Below are 16,342 nucleotides of genomic sequence, written 5' to 3'. Positions count from 1 at the left end.
GTGTTACACTCAGGAATCACTCCTGGCTATACTTAGATGACTTTATGAGATGCTGAAGATCAAACTCAGACCAGTTTCATGCCAAACAATCATCCTGAATACTATACTATTGCTCATGCCATTGTTTGAATTTTTATATAGGGGTCTTTCTTCTCTAAGAGTGATCTCTCTTCATGCTATCAATTAAGTAGACATTATTTAATAATAAAAATATGCTCTAAGTACTAAGATGGTGGAATTATTTTTGGCATCTTGGTAGAAGAGAAAACATCTTATTGTATTAAATAATTATTTGAAACCACCCCTAAACTGCTTCCTTTGGCACAGGCTGCCTGAGCCTTTAGAATACCCAGGTCAGAGTTCCCCCTTGTTCTGGATTGCTCCTTTTCAGCCTTCTTGATTCCTTGGCACTTTTCTAGTCATTCCCTGCTGAAAAAAAAATCATTCTATGGAAACATGGGACCAGCTCATATTACAGAACTAAAGGAATTGTTTTTAAAAAGCAAAGAATTTCTCATCTAACTGCCATCTAGAATTTCTATTCTAACAGCTTCCAGCCATCTAAGCAGCTGAATGAAGTTTGAGAAATACAGGGACATCCGAAGGTAATTAGAATAAACAAAGTGAAACAGAGCTCCCTCCCCAGCCAGGGGGCTCAGTGCACAGTAACAGCATTAGCCAGCCCTACAGCTGCTGTTAAGAGTTGGGACAAGCAGTAGGTCTGGACCTCTGAGTAATTTATACATATGCCAGGTCTTTTGCTGACTTGGCTGGGCCCATACCATCTTCCAAGTGCCTCCCCCCTTCCCCATTCTCACCCCATCTGTCTCTTTGAAGATCTTGCTTTGCTTGGGAGAAAATATAAAAATACTCGCTGTTTAATTTTTTACAGGAAGCCACAGCACTGATAAATGAGAGCCCATCCATACATGTTTTTACTCTGTTACCTAAGAAACTATCTTCAAAACAGAAGTCCTCATAAATATTCCAGAGCTGCATCAGACGCTCTTTCTGGCGCTCTGCGACACTGTGTATATTGTTTGGCTAGAGTTCACTGGAGGAAGATAAACTAGCACAATTTGCCAGAATTCTATTACTCTCGACCTTGACCTTGGCTACAGGCTGTTGAGAGAGAGAGAGAGAGAGAGAGAGAGAAAGAGAGAGAGAGAGAGAGAGAGACAGAGAGACAGAGAGACAGAGAGACAGAGAGACAGAGACAGAGAGAGAGACAGAGAGAGAGACAGAGAGAGAGAAGACACTATTCTTTGCCTAAGATTCCCTTTTCTCTTCTTTCTTCTATGATCACTACCTCAGCATTATAAAGAGCTGCTTCTTTGGAAAAGGGGAAATTCTGTTGTTCCTTTACTAAATTCTTTGTTTGAACTCAGCATTCAACTACACCATGGATCTTCTTCTTAAAGTAATGAAGTACTCTGACATGGGGGTGGAGTGGGGAGTAGAGTAGAGAAACATTTCACCCTGAACTAGCATCATGAAAATGAATAAACTAATAAGATTTTTACGAAGTAAAACCAAGTGCCTTGGTTTTATTTAGAAGCTTGTTATATTTGAAGGAACAGAGATATGCTAGATCAATGGGAATATAAGCAAAATTTAGCATTATGTTCTAAAATGTTCTTTTTGTCTATAAAGTATTTATCTTTAAAATAATAGTTTAGTATGTAATTGTTATCTCTTTACATGGGGATAGGATTCTTATATACAACATGACTCTATAACTAAAACATGTAAAATTAAAGAAAAATTAAACATATATTTATAGTCAATGGAATACTACTCAGCTATAAAGATAAAATGTTTAAGTTTGATACGTGATTAGAATTATAAGTCAGTATGCTAAATTAAGAAATATAATAAAGAAAGACATAGAAATAAAATTACTGGATAACTTTATTCATATATAGATTATAAATAACCAAAGTACAAAAAGTACCAGAACAAACAAAATTTAAGGGAAAATTTTTCTTAAAATAATATAATTTATGCATCTTTAAATGGTTGCTTGAAATTTGAGTGGAAATAAAAAATGATCGGTGTGACACAAAAACCAAACAAACAAAATAAAATGATCAGACCTAAACATCAAACCCAAAGTCAACGACAACAGAATCAAGACCCAGAATCTACCACAAGCTTTACACAAAGGGAACCTGTTACACTAGCAGTCCAGGAGACAAAGAGGGGAGGTATCAGATGCATGCTGGGAACAGCGATGGAGGGAATACAAAACAGGTGGTGGGAATAGCCCTGATTCACCTTCACTATATACTTTAAATATAATGTGAAAGACTTGTAATTCACATTGGTCACAATAAAAATTATAAAAACAATTATGTATCATTATAATAATACATTAAAGAAAAGAATACAATTTCATCATAGATCGGTTCATATAAACAAGCCTTGACTTCTAAGCATATCTCTGTTCCCTCAAATATAACAAGCTTCTAAATAAAACCAAGGCACTTGGTTTTACTTTGTAAAAATCTTATTAGTTTATTCATTTCCATGATGCTAGTTCAGGCTGAAATGTTTCTCTACTCTACTCCCCACCCCACCCCATGTCAGAATACCCTGTGAGAGCCAGCTTTCAACGGGACACTCTGCCAGGGTTAACCAACACACACTTCACACTTTCAAACTCAATCAGGGTTGGGATAGTGGAGACCAGCCATTGAGTCCCACTATCCTTCTTTGGGAAGGGACGGGAAAGCCCCACGTAGAGGAAATGCTGTCAAGATCAAAGACATATGAATGGTCAAAGGTATATGAAAAAATGCTTTGCACTGGAATTAGTGATAATACAGTGGGTAGGAAACTTGCCTTGTAAGCAACAAACCTGTATTCGATCCCCAGAACCCCATATAGTTCCTCTAACACTTCTAGGATTGATTCTGGCATGCAGAGCCAGAAGTAAGTCCTGAGGACTTTGGGTTATGTGCCCGAAACAAAAAATAGGAAAATTTAAATTAAAATAAAAATAACAAACAATGAGACATCATCTCATACAAGATTGGCACACATCAAAAAAATTGAACTAGGGCCCGGAGAGATAGCACAGCGGCATTTGAGTTGCAAGCAGCCGATCCGGGACCAAAGGTGGTTGGTTCGAATTCCAGTGTCCCATATGGTCCCCCGTGCCTGCCAGGAGCTATTTCTGAGCAGACAGCCAGGAGTAACCCCTGAGCAACGCCGGGTGTGGCCTCCCTCCCCAAAAAAAAATTGAACTAGTGTTGGAAAGATGTGAAAAAAAGGTGACTTTACTTTTATTCAGTGCTGATAGAAATACCCACTGAGCCAGCCTTTTTGGATAAAACATATGGGAACTTCCAAAAAAAATCTATTAATTGAGCTTCCATGTGATCCAGAAATCCAATTCTAGGCATCTACCCCAGAGAACCTAACACTATTTAGAAAACATGTTTTCACTCCTATATTCATTACAGCACTATTCACAATTGTCCAAATCTGGAAACAACCCAACTGTCCAAGAATAGAAGTCTAGATCAAGAAAATACAGTATAAACATACAATGGACTATAATTGACTATAAGAAAGACAAAATCATGCAATTTTGTATGGATCTGGAGAGTATCTTGTAGAGTCAGAAGAAGAGAAAGCCCAGAATTATCTCTCATGTGCAGAAATGAATAAAGGACAGAAATGACAAATGCCCAGAGGCATCTGGGATGAGAATTATTCTTCATTAGAAGCTAACCCAAGGGGTAGGACAGAATGTGAAAGTTTGGAATAGGACCGTAGGGGTTCACTGGGCTAGTGGTGGAGGGAAGCAGATGTTCTCACGGAGGGTGTGGTGCTGGAATATATTATTCAAGAAACCCTACAATTAACAGTTTTATAAACCATGATGTCTAAAATAAATCAGGAAATAAGAATTAAAAACCTGAACATAGATTTGGTCACTGCCTCTTTTTTTCCATTAGACAGTATCTTAGTATTTCTGAAAATATAATTCTTTATTTACTTTATTTTAAATTAATCATCATATTATACACTATTACAAGTTTGTTCAATCGTGCAAATGTCTAATACCACAACCCTTCACCAGAGCACATTTCCTACCACCAATGTCTCCTTATTCCTTTCTACACTCCCCCAGTCTTCTCTCTCTGTCACTTTCTCTCTCCTCTCTTCCTCCCTTCTTCTCTCCCCTCTCTCTCCTTCCTTTTTCATTCTTATAGACATTATGATTTGAAAATATTGTTAATGAAGGGGTATCATGCAAATCACTTTACTACCTTTCAATATTTAATTCTTGTCCAGAGTGATTATTTCCAACTATCATGGTAATAGTGGTCCATTCTCTGCCCTAATAGCACTCTACTGATCTTTGTGGCAAGTTCATGAACTGGTCCTCAATAGGACTGGACCATGGTTCATGGACCTGTCCCTCATCTCTATTATCTTTGGGGATTATTACCTTACTACTTTTTTAATATCCCACAAATGAGTGTTTTCATTTTATTTGTCATTTGATTTGTCTTTTCCTCTCCCTCTGAGTCATTTAGCTCAGTATAATATTCTCCATAGCCATCCAAGAAAACAATTCTTTTTATTTTTATTATAATTATGGAAGTAACATGATTTTGTTAGTGTTTATATTTCAGGCATACAATGTTACAGCACCACAAACCACCATCACAATACCCAAGATGCCTGCATCACTGTTCTAGTCCCTTCTTATTCATCCCGTCCCTTCTCACACCCTTCCCTCCCCTACAACTCTATTCAATAACTCATTTCTGGTGTAAGATTGTAGTGTTTATTTCCATCAAACATTTTTTATTCATTATTATTGTTTATATTCCACAAATGAGTGAGATCATTCAATATTTGTCTTTCCTGACTCATTTATCTTAATATGACACCCTCCTACTTTATGTTTGCAGATTTAATTTTTTTCTTATAACTGATTACTATCACATTTCTTATAATATCTATTGTATATTTACATCACAATTTCTTTCTACACACAAACTACAGCTGGGCATTTGGTATTAATTTCCCCTCAGAGATTTACTACTATAAGTAGCATAGAAATGGACATAGATATGTCATGTATCTTTTCCAAGTAGTGATTTTATGTTCTTGGGATGGAAACCAGGGAGTGAAATTGCCTTATCATCCACTCAAGCATTGACTGTTTCAGATCTTTTAATATAGGCCATGCTAATAATTCTGAAGAAATATCTACTATTTTATTTATATTTGTCTAGTAATAAATGATAATGTACACACTTTTTTGAAAATATGGTATACTTCATGAATTTGAGTGTAATCCTTGCACAGGAGCCATGCTAATCTTCTCTGTATCATTCCAATTTTAGTATATATGCTGCCAAAGTGAGCACAATAATGTACAGTTTTTATTGATTATATATGTTGGTCATCTGAATGCTTTTTTTTTTTTTTGGTTTTTCACCCACGCCTGATAATGCTAAAGGGTTACTCTTGGCTATATGCTAAGAAATTGCTCATGGCTGGGGAGACCATATGGGATACCAGAGGATCCAACCGTGGACAGTCCTAGGCTAGAGCGCACAAGGGAAATGCTGTACCACTTGTGCCGCTGCTCTGTGTATGACTTCATTTTTCCGCTTATATCATCTTTTCTTTATTTTTTAAACACCTTGATTACAAACATGATTGTGTTTGGGTTTCAGTCATGTAAAGAACACCACCCATCACCAGTGCAACATTCCCATCACCAATGTCCCAAGTCTCCCTCCTCCCCACCCGACCCCGCCTGTACTCTAAACAGGCTCTCCATTTCCTTCATACATTCTCATTATTAGGACAGTTCAAAATGTAGTTATTTCTCTAACTAAACTCATCACTCTTTGTGGTGAGCTTCATGAGGTGAGCTGGAACTTCCAGCTCTTTTCTCTTTTGTGTCTGAAAATTATTATTGCAAGAATGTCTTTCATTTTTCTTAAAACCCATAAATGAGTGAGACAATTCTGCATTTTTCTTTCTCTCTGACTTATTTCACTCAGCATAATAGATTCCGTGTACATCCATGTATAGGAAAATTTCATGACTTCATCTCTCCTGACAGCTGCAAAATATTCCCATTGTGTATATGTACCACAGTTTCTTTAGCCATTCGTCTATTGAAGGGCATCTTGGTTGTTTCCAGAGTTTTACTATGGTAAATAGTGCTGCAATGAATATAGGTGTAAGGAAGGGGTTTTTGTATTGTATTTTTGTGTTCCTAGGGTATATTCCTAGGAGTGGTATAGCTGGATCGTATGGGAGCTCGATTTCCAGTTTTTGGAGGAATATCCATATCGCTTTCCATAAAGGTTGAACTAGACGGCATTCCCACCAGCAGTGAATAAGAGTTCCTTTCTCTCCACATCCCCGCCAACACTGTTTATTCTCATTCTTTGTGATGTGTGCCATACTCTGTGGTGTGAGGTGGTATCTCATCGTTGTTTTGATTTGCATCTCCCTGATGATTAGTGATGTGGAGCATTTTTTCATGTGTCTTTTGGCCATTTGTATTTCTTCTTTGTCAAAGTGTCTGTTCATTTCTTCTCCCCATTTTTTGATGGGATTAGATGTTTTTTTCTTGTAAAGTTCTGTCAATGCCTTGTATATTTTGGAGATTAGCCCCTTATCTGATGGGTATTGGGAGAATAGTTTCTCCCACTCAGTGGGTGGCTCTTGTATCCTGGGCACTAATTCCTTTGAGGTGCAGAAGCTTCTCAGCTTAATATATTCCCATCTGTTAATCTCTGTTTTCACTTGCTTGGAGAGTGCAGTTTCCTCCTTGAAGATGCCTGTAATATCCTGGAGTGTTTTGCCTATGTGTTGTTCTATATATCTTATGGTTTTGGGGCTGATATCGAGGTCTTTAATCCATTTGGATTTTACCTTCATACATGATGTTAGCTGGGGGTCTAATTTCAATTTTTTGCAAGTGGCTAATTAATTGTGCCAACACCACTTGTTGAAGAGGCTTTCCCTGCTCCATTTAGGATTTCCTGCTCCTTTATCAAAAATTAGGTGATTGTATGTCTGGGGAACATTTTCTGAGTATTCAAGCCTATTCCACTGATCTGAGGGCCTGTCCTTATTTCAATACCATGCTGTTTTGATAACTATTGCTTTGTAGTACAGTTTAAAGTTGGGGAAAGTAATTCCTCCCATATTCTTTTTCCCAATGATTGCTTTAGCTATTCGAGGGTGTTTATTGTTCCAAATGAATTTCAAAAGTGCCTGATCCACTTCTTTGAAGAATGTCATGGGTATCTTTAGAGGGATAGCATTAAATCTGTATAATGCCTTGGGGGAGTATTGCCATTTTGATTATGTTAATTCTGCCAATCCATGAGCAGGGTATGTGTTTCCATTTCCGTGTGTCCTCTCTTATTTCTTGGAGCAGAGTTTTATAGTTTTCTTTGTATAGGTCCTTCACATTTTTAGTCAAGTTGATTCCAAGATATTTGAGTTTGTGTGGCACTATTTTCTTCCTTGGTCTCTGGGACTCCAATGATTCTTAAGTTGATTCTGTTGATCTTATCATAGACTTCTATTTTCATCTGTTCCCACTCTTTGACTAATTTTTCCATTGTCTGATCATTTGCTTTAAGTTTTTTGTCCAATATCTCCTGCTGTATGGAATTGTTATGTATCTCATCTTCCACAGCACCAAGTCTATTCTCAGCTTCTGATACCCTGTCCCAGAGCTTATCCATTTTGTCATTCACTTCGTTTACTGACTTTTTCAGGCCTGTTAGTTGACATGTTATTTCAGTTTGGAGTTTTGTGATTTCTGTCTTTATATTTTCTTGGTTCTTATTAGTGTTCTGTTCAACTCTATCCATGGTTTCTTTGAGTTCTTTGAGCATCTTCCATATTGCTAGTCTAAAGTCCTTATCTGAGAGGTTGATTAGTTGGTTGGTCATTATCTGGTCCTCAGAATTGTCATCTTCATTCTCTATGTCTGATGCTGGCCTGCGTTGTTTCCCCATTGTCACACTTGTATTGTGGGTTTTTCTACGTGCTGTGGTGGTATTCATTGGCTATATGATGCAGGCAGCACACTCCTCTGGCTCCGCCCTTTCTGGATGGGCTGACTTGCCTCTAAGGGAGGGGAGTCCTCCGTGGATGAAGCCTCACACTGGATCAAATCTTAGGCCCCAGCATGCAACAGAGAAGACAGTCCGGAGAGAAATGCTTGCTTCTGTGATCTAGCACAGTTCTTAGTGTGATTTTTTTTCTTCTTGTTGAGAAGGTGTTCTTTTCTTAGAAAGAGCGCACGGCCGCGTAGCGAAGTGAAGCGTCAGTGCTCTGCTGGAGCTTCTTTTCGGCCCACTCCCAAGAGTTTCACGCAAGAGGACAGTAGACAGATATACACAGGTAGCACTCACAGTTTTTCACAGTTGGGCCCCACTGGGCAGGCATAGTTTTATGGATTTTCCCAGCCTGATGTCACAAACAGGGGACCCCCTTATATCATCTTTTTTAAATATCTTTATTTATATTATTATTTTTATATAATTTTTATTGTGACTGAAGTCCATTTACACAGAATTATTTACGATACATAGAGACAATAAATGAAGGGCATTCCCACCACCAATGTTATCCTCCCTCCACTCTTGTTCCCAGCATGTTTCCCACATATCCTTCCTTTACTCCCCATAATCCTACTGCAAATGGTCTCCACCTTACAGCTTGTTATAAGTTGGGTATCTATTCCTTTTGGTGTTCCAGTCTGGTCATTTTTTATTTACACTACATGTTCATATGACTGGTCCTGGTATCATTCTTTTCCCCCCCTCAATTTATGAGGCTGAATGATTCAAATTATGCTATTTTGTTGAAGGTAAAAAGGTTAAGGAAAAGAGGAGAAAAAATTTGGTATCAACTACTAAAAATAAAAAAATAATCACCAAATAATATCCACAAAAGTGAAAAGTGGAAGAAAACAGAGAAGAAAAGTAATATCAAAAAACAAAACAACACCAGAAAAAGTGCTTCAGTGGCAGGGTTTGTGTTACCTCACCTTTTTTTTTTTTGTATTGGCACAGCAAATATTGGGGAAGGAAGGAAATTCCTATGGCCTAAGAGATTCAGGGTTTCTCCACTCTTGAAGCATATTGTCATGGGAACAACCACTGGCTCCATACCTTCTCATTGCCATATCCCAGGGTTTTTTTTTTTTTTGTTTGTTTGTTTGTTTGTTTTGTGGTGTCAGGAACCTTTCTTCTCTGTTGTGGATGAGAAAATAAGGCCATTATAGCAAGTAATCTTGGTATTTGCACAGGTCCTAGGACAGGGCCTAGAATAGAGTCTTTAAGGTTCTATCAATGGTCCTCAAACAACGGCTCACGGGCCACATATTGTATTTATTCCCATTTTGTTTCTTCACTTCTAAATAAGCTAAATGCAGTGTGCATAGAAATTTGTTCATAATTTTTGTTTTTACTATAATCTGGCCCTCCAACAGTCTGAAGGACAGTGAACTGGCCCCCTGTTTAAAAAGTTTGAGGACCCCTGTAAGACTAGAGGTACTGTTTCACCATTGTTAGTGTGTTCAGTTTTTTGTATCATGTGCTCCATATTTTTTGCTCGTTCCCTAAGCTGAAGTCTAGAAAATTATGGTTCTGCTCAGTCTCTGTTGTCAGAATTGGGCCTCTGTACTAAGAAGTCTTGATTTTTGTAAAAGACCTGGGCTAAACAAGCATGATTGTAGTTGGGTTTTAGTCATATAAAGAATGTACCCCCTATCTCCAGTACAACATTCCCATCATCAATACCCCTAATCTCGCACCTCCCCACCCTCCTCCTGCCCCACCTGTATTTGAGACAGGCTTTCTACTTCCCTCATTCATTCACATTGCTATGTTAGCTGTCAGTGTAAATATTTCTCTAATTGCACTCACCACCCTTTGTGGTAAGCTTCATATCGTGAGCTGGACATTCTAGCCCTCCTCTCTATTGTCTCTGAGAATTATTACAAAAATGTTTTTTATTTTTCTTAAAACCCATAGATGAGTGATACTATTCTGCGTCTTTCTCTCTCCCCCTAACTTATTTCACTCAGCAAAATAGAATCCATGTACATCCACGTATAGGAAAATTTTATGTCTTCATCTCTCCTGAAGGCTACATAATATTCATTGCATATATGTACCACAGTTTCTTTAGCCATTCATCTGTTAAAGGGCATCTTGTTTGTTTCCAGAGTCTAGCTATTGTAAAAAGCACTGCAATGAAAATAGTTGTGAGGAAGGGAATCTTGAATTGTATTTTTGTGTTCCTAGGGTTTATTCCTAGTAGTGGTATAGCTGGATCATGTGGGAGCTCAATTTTCAATTTTTTGAGAAATATCCATTTGTTTTCCATAAAGGCTTGACTAGACTACCTTCCTACCAGCAGTGAATGAGAGTTCCTTTCTCTCCACATCCCCTCCAGCACTGATTATTCTTGTTCTTTGTGATATGTGTCAGTCTCTGTGGTGTGAGATGATACCTCGTTGTTGTTTTGATTTGCATCTCCCTAATAATTAGTGATGTGGAGCATTTTTTCATGTGTCTTTTGGCCATTTGCATATCTTCTTTGAGAAATTGTTCATTTCTTCTCCCAATTTTTTTATGTGATTAGATGTTTTTTTTTTCTTGTAAAGTTTATTCAGTGCCTTGCATATTTTGGATATTAGCCCCTTATCTGATGGGTATTGAGTGAATAATTTCTCCCATTCAGTGGGAGTCTCTTGTATCCTAGGCAATATTGCCTTTGAGATGCAGAAGATAGTCTCATCTGTTTATCTCTGCTTCCACTTGTTTGGAGAGTGCAGTTTCCTCCTTAAAGTTGCCTTTAGTCTCAATGTCATAGAGTGTTTTACCTACGTGTTGTTCTATATAGCTTATGGTTTCAGATCTGATATAAAGGTCTTTAATCCTTTTAATCCTTGGGATTTTATTTTTGTACATGATGTTAGCTGGGGATCTGAGTAAGCATTTTTGCAAGTGGCTGACCTGTTGTGCCAACACCACTTGTTGAAGAGGCTTTCTTTGCTCTCTTTAGGATTTCTTTCCCCTTTATCAAAGATTAAGTCATTATACACTTAATTCCCAGAGAATGGGGAACATTCTCTGAGTACTCAAGATTATTCCAATGACCTGAGGATCTGTCTGGATTCCAATACCATGCTGTTTTGATATCCATTGTTTTGTAATACAGTTTAAAATTGGGGAAAGTGATGCTTCCCATTTTCTTTTTCCAAGGATTGCTTTAGCTATTCATGAGTGTTTAATGTTCCACATGAATCTCAGAATTGTTTGATCCACTTCTTCAAAGAATATTTTTAGAGGGAACGCATTAAGTCAATACAGTGCTTTGCGAAGTATTGCCATTTTAATGATGTTAATCCTGCCAATCCATGAGCAGGGTATGTGTTACCATTTTCCCGAGTCCTCTCTTATTTCTTGAAGTAGTGTTTTATAGTTTTCTTTGTATAGGTCCTTCACATCTTTAGTCAAGTTGATGCCAAGATATTTGAGTTTGTGTAGCACTAATGTAAATGGGGTTGTTTTCTTAATGTCCATTTCTTCTCTATCATTATTGGTGTATAAAAAGACCATTTATTTTTGTAGCCTGCCACTTTGCTATATGAGTCTATTGTTTCCAGAAGTTTTTTTAGAGTCTCTAGGGTTTTCTAAGTAGAGTATCATGTCATCTGCAAACAGTGAGAGTTTGACTTCTTCCTTTCCAATCTGGATGCCCTTGATATCTTTTTATTGTATAATTGCTATAGCAAGTACTATGTTGAATAGCAGTGGTGAGAGAGGAGAGGCTTGTCTGTAGCAGAATTTAGAGGGAAGTCTTTTAGTTTTTCTCCATTGAGGATAATATTTGCCATTGGTTTGTGGTAGATGGCCTTAACTGTCTTGACAAAGGTTTCTTTCATTCTCATCTTGCTGAGTGTTTTTTTTTTATCAAGAATGAGTGTTGGACCTTATCAAATGCTTTCTCTACATCTACTGATATGACCATGTTGTTTTAATCTTTCTTGTTGTTGATACTGTGTACTATCTTGATAAATTTATGGATGTTAAACCATCCTTGCATTCCTGGGATGAAACCTACATGATAGTACTTGAATGGCCTTTTTGATGAGGCATTGGATCCTATTTGACAGTATTTTGTTGAGGATATTTGCATCTGTGTGCATCAGGGATATTGTCTGTAATTTTCTTTTCTGGCAGCATCTCTGTCTGGTTTTTATATCAAGGTGATGTTGGCATCATAAAATCTATTTGGAAGTGTTCCTGATTTTTCAGTTTCATAAGAGAGCCTGCTAAGGATTAGTAGTAGTTCCTCTTGAAAGGTTTGAAAGAATTCATTCATGAATTCATCTGGGCCTGGGCTTTTGTTTTTGGGCAGACATTTGATTACCATTTTTATTTCCTCAAAAGTGACGGGGGTGTTTAGATATGCTACATCCTCCTTATTTAATTGTGGAAGGTTATAAGAGTCCAAGAATTTATCCATTTCTTCCAGGTTCTTATGTTTAGTGGCATAGAGTTTCTTAAAGTAGTTTCTGATTATCTTTTGAATCTCTGCAATGTCTGTAGTAATATCCCCCATTTCATTTCTAATGTGGATATTAAGTTTCTCTCTCTTTCTTTGTGAGAGTTTTGCCAGTGGTCAATTAATCTTGTTTATATTTTCAAGAAACTAACTTTGCTTTTGTTGATCTTTTGGAATGTTTTTTAGGATATCCACTTCATTGATTTCTGCTTTCAGCTTTGTTATTTCCTTCTGTCTCCCTATTTTTGGTTCCTTTTGTTGATCACCTTCTAATGTTATAAGCTGCATCATTAAGCTGTTCAGTTATGCCCCTTCTTCCTTCCTGATGTGTGCTTACCAAGCTATAAATTTTCATCTCAGTACCACTTTTGCTGTGTCCCATAGATTCTGATAGTTTGTGTGTTCATTATCATTTTTCCAGAAAAGTCTGACTTCCTCTTTGATTTCATCTTGGACCCACTGGTTGTTCAGTAGTAGGCTGTTTAATTTCCAGGTATTAAAGTTTTATTTCTGTGTCCCTTTGTAGTTCACATCTAATTTCAGAGCCTTGTGGTCAGCAAAGTTAGCCTGCAAAATTTTTATTTTCTTGATTTTATAGAGATATGTTTTATGGGTAGGTAGGTAGGCAGGCAGGCAGGTAGGCAGGTAGACAGATAAAAATAGTGTGTGTGTGTGTGTGTGTGTGTGTGTGTGTGTGTTGGTATTCTAGAAAGTGAGAGAATCCCATTCTGACCAGGTTGGTGTTCAGTAGTGGTTGGGTTTGGTTGGTATTTCTGTTTAAGTGTCTCTAGAATGAGTTCACCCCAAAAATTCCTAGGTAGCACTCCCAATCCTGTTCCCAATGATACAGTGGAAATCCTGGGATTCAGTTTCACTGAACCATATTGGGTTAGATGTTCATCTTTAGACTCAACATTGCAAGCTGAAGTGAAATGTACTGTTGGATCAGGCTTTCATATGGGTCATAGGGGGATGGAATGATGATCTACATCTGAGATAGCTCTTGACACTACTTCTAAAAATAAAGGTCCTAGTAACTGAGAAAAAGATGATAGATACAGAGGCAAAGACAAGATATAATGACTTTGTCTGCAAGTTGCAGGGGTTCCTATATTTTTCTCAGTGCCTATTGAGGCTCATGCACCCTATCAAGACTCAAAAAGCATCCCTCCAACTCTCTGAGAACCTTCTGAAACATTTTGGAAATAAGAGTTTTTAAAAATGCCCTGTTCAGTTTTATGGGGAGAAAACATTACTGAAGATTTTCAGTTTTCATTTTTGATACCATTCTCTTTGGTTCTAAAAACATACTTTATATGTTTAAATGAAATAGTTTTGTATCAAACCTCCTGCTTGATGACTACATATATTCTCTATGTGCCACAATGAAGTAAGGAAAAAGAAAATGTGTGTGTGATCGTGTTCCTGATGGTATACAGAATGGTAAACCAATTGTGTTTTATTTTAAAACATAAAGGTTCAGAAAGTTACTGCAGCAAACAATCACCTGGCCCTGTGGTAATCTGTGTTCAATTCCTGGCACCACATATGATTCTGCAAACACTTTCAGATTCCTGAGCAGAGCCAGAAGATGCACTAAGCACAGTCCACTGTGGCCCCAAAATAAACAAACAAAACAGATAAAATAAGAGCTGGGAGCTAGCACAGTGATTATGTTGAATATCTTTCATGGCAAGTGGTTGGGGGAATTTGGCACAGTTACATAAGAACTGACCCATCTGCTTCTAACATTTCCCCTCTTGTGCTCATTCCTCTGAGCATCTTGGAGAATCTTTCTCTCCTAAATTGGCTCACCTAGGTGCAAAAATTTCACTGCCACATAGTTCAGGTAGTAATTGCTTCCTTTATACCAGTTACCAATTCTTCCATCTCTGCCCCAGAGACATGAAGAACTCATTTGCTATTGAGTTCTTTTAGATCTTGTAGTTTTATACCTATTAAAACATGCATAACATGCATTTAATTGCTTCTCAAATATTCCACTGCAAGGATATTGTTATTATTGTACGTGTGATAGACTACATTTGTCACTATTATGATATAAATCAAACTTGCTACAATACAAAAGAAGAAAATACTTGTTTCTGTCATTGAGATTCTCATCTTGGTGTAGATGATAATGGTTTCAAAAATATGTCTATGTTTGTAATGTACAAATGTAACAACGATTTAATTACTGCCACTGCCAATAGTCATCTAGGTTCTGATATGAGCATCTATGAACACTACAAGTCATGCCCAGCAGTGGAAAGAAAGAGAAATGATGACAGAGGACAAAACAGTCATAAAGTTGTTCCTCCATGGTTGTGTAATACCCCATCAAAAACCACCACAAAATAAAATATGATATTCTACTTCTATGCAAGCATATTTCAAATAAGTGTCTTAAGGTATAGATTATATAACTCATATGAGTATATAATTCAATAACTTTTAATAACTTGATAAAAAATGTGAACATCAACAAAATTCACTATTATAATATTTGAGTCCTCCTACAAAGATCAATTATGCCAATTTTAATCGATCACCTATACATTCTTTCTCAGTTCTTTGCACCCAACAATTCTTTGTGTCTATAGTGTGTTTTTGTGGACTTCTCAGAGAGATGTTAATAGACACTGTACAAGAGATGTTTGGTTTCTTGCAAGTAGCCAAATTTTGCTTGGATTATTCAAGTTTGTAATATGTATTAGCAGAGTCTATTAAACTATCATAGGAATACATCCCATTTTAATTATCCTTTACCTGTAAGTAGTCACTTGGTTCTTGTGTATTAAGAACAAAGCTATGCATATCTGAATACAAATCTGTGAATGTCTGTGTTCCATTCTTTTGAATATCTACCCAGGAGTAGAGCATTTGGGCAACAAGTAATATAAATTTATATTTAACAACTTTAAGTACTATTATATGCTTGTACACCATATAAAGATTTCAGGTCCTCCACATCTTCAACAGACTGTTCTTTAATAGTGTCTTCTTTTAAGTAACTTAATGAATATCACATATTATCTTATTGTGGATCAATTTCTTGCACCCCACTGAAGAACATAGTATTATTTTTTTTCATTTAATATTTTTTCATTTAACTCATTTATATTATTTGGTAAAATATTTATTCAAATATTATCATTTAAAATGGGTCATTCAAGTGGGATGTGGGAGCTACTACTAACATCATACTTGGGAAATACTCCTGGTAGTGCTCAGGGAAAAATGATATTTGAGGGATTGAACAGGAAGTAAAGAGATGCAAAATGAGTGCCATAATCCCCATGCTCCCCCTATGAACATCATTTAAAAATTATTTTGAACTAAAAATACCAGTTGTGAAATATACCTTATTTTGGGGGTCTCTAAAACCATTACTTGGATAGCCACTGATTGCAAGAGATTCAGTTTGGGGCCCAAATACAAAGCATGGCCTCCATCTTTTTTTGAGCTATCTTCCTAGCCCAAGTCTATCTTTACAAATTCTGAAATGTCAAATGATATTTTTACAAAACTAAGGTTATAAATTATTCTTCACCAAAACTACTTATCACTTATAAGCACCCTATAATATCAAGAACTTTCTATCTGTGTAAACCTCAAGGGCTTCATTCTTTGACAATGTAGGTTAACATGCAGGTTTTGATGCATTTATTTTTCACCGAGGAATTTCTTTAAAATGTTGGTACATTTTAAGAGGCTGAAGCCTCTTGCTGTATGCAGAATTGTGAGGCTGGAT

The 16,342-nt window shown here is 36.9% G+C and overlaps 1 non-coding gene across 1 annotated transcript; it reads right to left on the bottom strand.

Annotated features, from left to right (window-relative positions):
- Window positions 1–5,286: 5,286 nt before the first annotated feature.
- Window positions 5,287–5,393, bottom strand: LOC126025146 (U6 spliceosomal RNA). The gene has a single exon (XR_007501190.1). It is a non-coding gene; the product is annotated as a U6 spliceosomal RNA (small nuclear RNA).
- Window positions 5,394–16,342: the final 10,949 nt, after the last annotated feature.

This window comes from Suncus etruscus, chromosome 12, assembly GCF_024139225.1.
Source record: "Suncus etruscus isolate mSunEtr1 chromosome 12, mSunEtr1.pri.cur, whole genome shotgun sequence".
Lineage (NCBI taxonomy): Eukaryota > Metazoa > Chordata > Mammalia > Eulipotyphla > Soricidae > Suncus > Suncus etruscus.
This window is presented reverse-complemented; position numbering and strand designations above follow the sequence as displayed.